Below are 9131 nucleotides of genomic sequence, written 5' to 3'. Positions count from 1 at the left end.
GGGTCTCTTCAATACCCCGCAACACTGCTCTCTCTCCCCATCCCCCCACTCGGAACAAGGGCAGAGTCCCCCTAGTCCTCACCTTCTGTCTGGGTTCTTATCTGTTGCAATCTTGAGATTACAGCTGCTCTTTGTCACTGTGTTTAGCAGGCATGTCTCTCAAAGGTTGAGGAATGACCTATTGTAACACGTAGACCCCATCAATTCTCCCTACAGCGACATTGACATTGATGGGTTCTATTTTGTTAGATATATGGGAAGTTTTACAAAACAACAAGAAATGTTAACTCGGGGAAGATAAAGATGGAAGATTACAGAGAATTGATCACTGCTGATTATTTAGCTCCACGAGTAACCATTGTCTCATGAAGATATAAAAATGCTATAGGTACTAGGAATTGTTGAAACAAGTTTGGGTTTCTCAGACTGTTTCACAATGCGCATTGATAAAGCCTCCAATAACACCGGCATGTTCGATAGAACGCAACCACTGATCTACGAGCTGTTTTTAATTTGTTTCTGTGACTACTGAGTCAAATCAGATAAAGGTACGGGTATGACACAAAATAGAACAAAATTCCCTCCAACTCCATATTTTATGTTTGGCCATCAGAGCACAAGGAAAATATTCAATCCCACTGGTTCCTATAAAGATAGGCCGCAAACAGATCTCCGTTGTTGGGTAATCCAACGATACTTGGACGTCAGGCCCTGAACAGAAACATCTGAAGTGGAATCTCGTACGTATAATAATAAACCGTTTTGTTAATTCCGTGTAGTACTCCAAGATAAACCTTGACATTTGGAAACTGGGACACGAGTTAAACTGGTGATGAACGGATGTTATCCTTATATTAGCACAGTCATAGAAAGAATCATGAGTGCTTGCTTTGTGCCTTTGGATAGATGTGTTGGCATCCGTGATCTGTGAGAGATGCATAGAAAATATATGCAGAAGCAGGCCATGTGGCCCTTCGAGCCATTCAATGTGATCATGGCTGATCATCCACAATCGGTACCCTATTCCTGCCATTCTTCCTATATCCCTTGATTTCGCTAGCCCTAAGAGCTCTATCAAACTCTCTTTGAATGCATCCAGTGAATCGGCCTGCACCACCTTCTGAGGCAGAGAATTCCACAAATTCACAACTCTCGGGGTGAAAAGGTTTTTCCTCATTTCAGTTCTAAATGGCCTACCCCTTTTTCTTAAACTGTGACCCACCCCCCCCCCCCCCCCCCCCCCCCCCCAGTTCTGAACTCCTCAACATCGGGAACATGTTTCCTGCATCTAGACTGTCCAATCCCTTAATAATTTTATATGTTTCTATAAGATTCCCTCTCATCCTTCTAAATTCCAGTGAAGACAAGCCCCGTCGTTCCACTCTTTTATCATATGACAGTCCCGCCATCCCGGGAATTAACCTGGTGAACCTACGCTGCACTCCCTTAATAGCAAGAATGTCCTTCCTCAAATTAGGAAACCAAAACTGCACTGCAAGATGACTGTGCAGTTTTGAAGTTTTGTTTGGAGAGGGAAAGTTTCGTAGGTTCACCAGGTTAATTCCCGGGATGGCGGGACTGACATATAATGAAAGAATGGGTCGACTGGGCTTATATTCACTGGAATTTAGAATGAGGGGATACATAGAAAATAGGTGCGGGAGTAGGCCATTCGGCCCTTCGAGCCTGCACCGCCATTCAATATGATCATGGCTGATACGTCCAAATCAGTATCCTGTACCTGCCTTCTCTCCATACCCCCTGATCCCTTTAGCCACAAGGACCACATCTAACTCCCTCTTAAATATAGCCAATGAACTGGTCCTCGACTACCTTCTGTGGCAGAGAATTCCACAGATTCACCATTCTCTGTGTTAAAAAAGATTTTTTCATCTCGGTCCTAAAAGACATTCCCTTTATCCTTAAACTGTGACCCCTTGTTCTGGACTTCCCCAACATCGGGAATAATCTTCCTGCATCTAGCCTGTCCAACCCCTTAAGAATTTTGTAAGTTGCTATAAGATCCCCCCTCAATCTAGCGTGTACAAGCCGAGTCTATCCAGTCTTTTTTCATATGAAAGTCCTGCCATCCCAGGAATCAGTCTGGTGAACCTTCTCTGTACTCCCTCTATAGCAAGAATGTCTTTCCTCAGATTAGGAAGACCAAAACTGCACGCAATACTCCAGGTGTGGTCTCACCAAGACCCTGTACAACTGCAGTAGAACCTCCCTGCTCTTATACTCAAATCCTCTTGCTATGAATGCCAACATACCATTCGCTTTCTTCACTGCCTGCTGCACCTGCATGCCTACTTTCAATGACTGGTGTACCATGACACCCAGGTCTCGTTGCATCTCCCCTTTTCGTAATCGGCCACCATCTTATAGAAACATAGCCTGTCCAATTCTTAAGGAATTGGACAGGCTAGATGCAGGTAAAAATGTTCCCCATGTTGGGGGAGTCCAGAACCAGGGATCACAGTTTGAGAATGAGTTGGCCATTTAGGACTGAGATGAGGAAAAACTTCTTCACCCAGAGAGTTGTGAATCTGGAATTCTCTTCCACAGGAGGCAGTGGAGGCCAATTCACTGGATGTTTTCAAGAGAGAGTTAAGGGCCTGTCCCACTTGGGCCGTCATTTATGCGACAGGCGGGTAGTGATGGTCGCGAGACGGTCGCACGCATCATCGTGCGTCAGCACAGCTGTCTGGAGCGCGTGACGTCATTTGAAGATAGAAACAAAATGCAGGAGTAACTCAGCGGGACCGGCAGCATCTCTGGAGAGAAGGAATGGGTGACGTTTCAGGTCGAGACTCTTCTTCAGACTGTCATATGAGGAAAGATTGAAAAGACTAGGCTTGTATTTACTGGAGGGGGTATCTTATAGAAACATAAAATTATAAAAGGACTGGACAAGTTAGATGCAGGAAAAATTTCCCAATGTTGGGCGAGTCCAGAACCAGGGGCCACAGTCTTAGAATAAAGGGGAGGCCATTTAAGACTGAGGTGAGAAAAACTTTTTTCACCCAGAGAGTTGTGAATTTGTGGAATTCCCTGCCACAGAGGGCAGTGGAGGCCAAGTCACTGGATGGATTTAAGAGAGAGTTAGATAGAGCTCTAGGGGCTAGTGGAATCAAGGGATATGGGGAGAAGGCAGGCACGGGTTATTGATTGGGGACGATCAGCCATGATCACAATGAATGGCGGTGCTGGCTCGAAGGGCCGAATGGCCTCCTCCTGCACCTATTTTCTATGTAAACTCAATAAATTGCAAGTTCACACTTCCCATTTCCCACATGGTAAATTATTTAGCTTAAATAAAAACAGAAAATACTGTAAACACTAAGCGGGTCAGGCATTATCTGCGGAAGGAGAAACGGTTAACATTTCTGGTTCAAGGCCTTTTGTTAGGGAAAAGAGAAAACATTAACATCATCAGCATTCAATCATGGCTGATCTATTTTCCCTATCTCAGCCCCCTCGTGTTGCTGAAGGGTATGTTATGGTTTGCGTAAATATCTCCAGCTTTTCGGGGTCTTGTATGGCTAGTGGATATCGATCGATATATCAATGGATACTTTTAAAGCAGAGAAAGATAGATTCTTGATTAGTACTGGTGTCAGAGGTCATGGGGAGAAGGCAGGAGAATGGGGTTAGGAGGGAGAGATAGATCAGCCATCATTAAATGGCGGAGTAGAGTTGATGGGCCGAATGGACTAATTCTGCTCCTATCACCATGAACGTATGTGGCTGTCCAATGTTCCTATACCTAAAACAACCAATGCTGAAGAAAGGTCCCGACCCAAAACGTTGTCTGTCCATTCCCTCCCCAGATGCCGCCTGACCCATTAAGTTCCTCCAGCACTTGGTCTCATGCTCTCTTCTCTTCCTGCACCTCGAGTTTAGTTTAGAGATACAGCGTAGAAACAGGCCCATCGACCCACCGAGTCCACATTGTCCAGCGATCATCCATACAATAGTTCTATTCCACTTCTTCTTGCGAATGAAACATAAACCAAAGGAACAGTTAGATCTCAAGCCAGATTGTTGTCTCTGTTGGTGTCAATGTCTGCCAGGCCCTGACACAGCTCCATTTGGTGGGTGGTGAACCACACACTAGGTGCTGAGGGAATGGAGCTGCTGGGCTTGTTCACTCTGGAGTTTAGAAGGATGAGAGGATGAGAGATCTCATTGAAACATATAAGATTGTTAAGGGCTTGGACACGCTATTCCCGATGTTGGGGGAGTCCAGAACCAGGGGCCATAGTTTAAGAATAAGGAGTAAGCCATTTAGAACGGAGACTAGGAAACACTTTTTTTTCACAGAGAGTTGTGAGTCTGTGGAAGTCTCTGCCTCAGAGGGCGGTGGAGGCAGGTTCTCTGGATACTTTCAAGAGAGAGCTAGACAGGGCTCTGAAAAATGGTGGAGTCAGGGGATATGGGGAGAAGGCAGGAATGGGGTACTGATTGGGGATGATCAGCCGTGATCACATTGAATGGCGGTGCTGGTTCGAAGGGCCGAATGGCCTCCTCCTGCACCTATTGTCTATTGATTAGGTACATTTTACGGAAGCCAATCAGCCTACAAAACCGCAGGGCTTTGGAGTGTGGGAGTAAACCGGAGCACCCGGAGGAAACCCAGCCAGTCACAGGGAGAACGTGCAAACTCTGCACAGACAGCACCCGTAGTCAGGATCGAACCTGGGTCTCTGGCGCTGTAGGGCAGCAACTCTCTCCTAAGGACTGCGCTGTGAAACATTGTCCTTTGTACTTTCAATGTCAAATCTGAATTTAAAAAAAACCTTCCTTAATTTAAAAGTAGTCATGATAAAGTTGATGTATTATCTTAATCTGCAAATTCTGACACATAATTAGACGCTGAGTTCTGAGCATCTGCCTAATATTTCATTCTCTGGGCTTTTGAGTAAAGGATGATTATTTTTTTGCTGCCTTTTTCAATTAAACCTCAGCTGCTGATGGCATAATTTTTCCAGTCTAATGCTCGTCGCTACAACTTCACAAAGAAGGAACAAAGCTGTGCATTTTAAATACCACAGGATTAATGAATTAGTATTGCCAACCAAATCACACTCCATCCATGTGCTGCAGTAGTTGCTAGTGAAAATGAAGACTACATCTTACGAATAATTGAGTTTAGTTTGAATTGAGTTTAGTTCATTGTCACACGGACTGAGGTACAGTGAAAAGCAATGAGAACACTTTTTCTCACAGAGAGTGGTGAGTCTGTGGAATTCTCTGCCTCAGAGGGCGGTGGATGCCGGTTCTCTGGATACTTTCAAGACAATAGACAATAGGTGCAGGAGTAGGCCATTCGAGCCAGCACCGCCATTCAATATGATCATGCCTGATCATCCCCAATCATGCCTTCTCCCCATATCCCCTGACTCTGCTATTTTTAAGAGCCCTATCTAGCTCTCTCTAGAGAACCGGCCTCCACCGTCCTCTGAGGCAGAGAATTCAACAGACTCACCACTCTCTGTGAGAAAAAGTGTTTCCTCGTCTCCGTTCTAAATGGCTTACTCCTTATTGTTAAACTGTGGCCCCCGGTTCTGGACTCCCCTAACATCGGGAACATGTTTCCTGCCTCTAGCGTGTCCAAGCCCTTAACAATCTTATATGTTTCAATGAGATACCCTCTCATCCTTCTAAACTCCAGAGTGTACAAGCCAATAGACAATAGGTGCAGGAGTAGGCCATTCAGCCCTTCGAGCCAGCACCGCCATTCAATGTGATCATGGCTGATCATCCCCAATCAGTACCCCGTTCCTGCCTTCTCCCCATATCCCATTACTCCACTATTTTTAAGAGCCCTATCTAGCTCTCTCTTGAAAGCATCCAGAGAACCTGCCTCCACCGCCCTCTGAAGCAGAGAATTCCACAGACTCCACAGACTCACCACTCTCTGTGAGAAAAAGCCCAGCCGCTCCATTCTCTCAGCATATGACAGTCCCGTCATCCCAGGAATTAACCTTGTAAACCTACGGTGCACTCCCTCAATAGCAAGAATACCCTTCCTCTTAAAATGGGAACAATACTGCATACAATACTCCAAGTGTGGTCTCACTAGGGCTCTGTACAACTGCAGAAGGAGAGCTAGATAGGTCCCCTAAAGATAGTGGAGACAGGGTATAAGGGAAGAAGGCAGAAACGGGGTACTGATTGGGGATGATCAGCTATGATCACATTGAATGGCGGTGCTGGCTCGAAGGGCCGAATGGCCTACTCCTGCACCTATTGTCTATGATTGTCCGAGAGTCTCCATTGAGGTAGATAGTAGTTCAGCACTGCTCTCTGGTTGCTGGTAGGATGGTTCAGTTGCCTGATAACAGCTGGGAAGAAACTGTCCCTGAATCTGGAGGTGTGCGTTTTCACACTTCTGTACCTTTGTTCCGATGGGAGAGGGGAGAAGAGGGAGTGCGACTCGTCCTTGATTATGCTGCTGGCCTTGCCGAGGCAGCGTGAGGTGTAAATGGAGTCAGTGGAAGGGAGGTTGGTTTGTGTGATGGTCTGGGCTGCGTCCACGATTCGATGCAATTTCTTGCGGTCTTGGATGGAGCTGTTCCCAAACCGTGCTGTGATGCATCTGGATAAAATGCTTTCTAAAGGTGCATCTGTAGAAGTTGGTGAGAGTTGTAGGGGACATGCCGAACTTCCTAAGCCTTCTAAGGAAGTAGAAGAATAGAATTCAGAGGTTTAAATCCAGTCAAGTCAACTTTATTTGTCTCATACACATACAAGATGTGCAGTGAAATGAAAGTGACAATGCCTGCAGATTGTGCAAAAACTACAGAACAACAGAACAGAACCTGTATTTACATGTTAGAAAAATAAAAAGACACAACACAACAGTAAGTTAGTCCCTGGTGAGATCGGAGTTTACAGTCCTGATGGCCTGTGGGAAGAAACTCCGTCTCGCCCTCTCTGTTTTCACAGCATGACAACGGAGGCGTTTGCCTGACCGTAGCAGCTGGAACAGTCCGTTGCTGGGGTGGAAGGGGTCCCCCATAATGTTGCTGGCTCTGGATCTGCACCTCCCGGTGTATAGTTCCTGCAGGGGGGCGAGTGTAGTTCCCATGGTGCGTTCGGCCGAACGCACTACTCTCTGCAGAGCCTTCCTGTCCTGGGCAGAGCTGTTCCCAAACCAGATAGAGATGTTTCCGGTCAGGATGCTTTCTACAGCATCAGAGTAGAAGGATTGAAGGATCCTCAGAGAGACTGAATTTTCTCAGCTGCCTGAGGTGGTAAAGGCGCTGCCTTGCCTTAGTCGCCAGTGTGGAAGTGTGTGTTGTCCACGTCAGATCCTCTGTGATGTGGACTCCCAGGTATTTAAAGCAGCTCGCCCTATCCACAGTATCCCCATTTATCTCCAGTGGAGTGTACGTCCTCGGATGATGTGCCCTCCTAAAGTCCACAATCAGCTCCTTAGTTTTTATGACATTCAAGAGGAGGCTGTTGTCCTGACACCAGAGTGCCAGATCAGCCACCTCCTCCCGGTAGGCCTTCTCATCGTTGTCTGAGATCAGGCCCACCACCACAGTGTCATCAGCAAACTTGATGATGGAGTTGGAGCTGAAACTGGCCACACAGTCATGTGTGTACAGGGAGTACAATAGGGGGCTGAGAACGCAACCCTGGGGGGATCCTGTGTTCAGGGTGAAGGGGTTGGATGTATTTCCTCCCCATCTTGACCACCTGGGGCCTGGCGGTGAGAAAGTCCAGGACCCAGGCACACAGGGGAGTTTTCAGCCCCAGTTCCAGCAGCTTCTCGACCAGTCTGGTGGGGACTATCGTGTTGAAGGCTGAACTGTAGTCTATGAACAGCATCCTCACGTAGCCCCCCTTCTGCCTGTCGAGGTGAGAGAGAGTGTTGTGCAGAACCTGGGAGACCGCATCGTCCATGGATCTGTTCGGACGGTATGCGAACTGTAACGGGTCCATGGTGTGAGGGAGGAAAGCGCAGATGTAGTTCTTGATCAGCCTCTCGAAGCATTTCATGACTATGGAGGTGAGGGCCACCGGTCGGTAGTCATTCAAGCAAGCTGGGGAGGCATTCCTTGGCACTGGTACAATGGTGGATCTCTTGAAGCAGGCAGGGACCACGGACTTGGACAGGGGGAGGTTGAATATTGTGGTGAGCACAGGAGCAAGCTGAGTAGCACAAGAGTTTAGTACTCGGCCAGATATAATATGGAGTGCTTGTCATCTTAGGATTGACGTAATTGAAAAGGTCACTGTGCTGGAGTAACTCAGCGGGTCAGGCAGCATCTGTGGAGAACATGGATAGGTGACGTTTCACAGAGTGCTGGAGTAACTCAGCGGGTCAGGCAGCATCTGTGGAGAACATGGATAGGTGACGTTTCACAGAGTGCTGGAGTAACTCAGCGGGTCAATAGACAATAGGTGCAGGAGTAGGCCATTCGGCCTTTCGAGCCAGCACCGCCATTCAATGTGATCATGGCTGATCATCCCCAGTCAGTACCCCGTTCCTGCCTTCTCCCCATATCTCCTGGTTCCGGTCAGGCAGCATCTCTGGAGAATATGGATAGGGACCCTTCAGACTGATGGAAAAGATGATCAGGTTATTCATGGATTGAGAGATAGTGTTTTATTGTCATTCATCCCTAAGCACTCGCACTCGCACTCACTCTCGCACTCGCACTCGCACTCACTCTCGCACTCGCACTCACTCTCGCACTCGCACTCTCACTCTCACTCTCACTCTCACACTCGTACTCGCACTCGCACTCACACTCTCACTCTCTCACACTCACTCTCACTCTCACACTCGCACTCACACTCGCACTCACACTCTCACTCTCTCACACTCACTCTCACTCTCACACTCACACTCGCACTCTCACTCACACTCGCATTCACACTCACACTCTCACTCTCACACTCGTACTCACACTCGCACTCACACTCGCACTCGCACTCACACTCTCTCTCTCACACTCACTCTCACACTCACTCGCACTCACACTCTCACTCGCACACACACACCGCACACACACACACCCGTACACACACACTCACACACACACACACACACACACACACCACACACACACACACACACTCACACACACACACACACACACTCACACACC

This window comes from Amblyraja radiata, chromosome 5, assembly GCF_010909765.2.
Source record: "Amblyraja radiata isolate CabotCenter1 chromosome 5, sAmbRad1.1.pri, whole genome shotgun sequence".
NCBI lineage: Eukaryota > Metazoa > Chordata > Chondrichthyes > Rajiformes > Rajidae > Amblyraja > Amblyraja radiata.
This window is presented reverse-complemented; position numbering follows the sequence as displayed.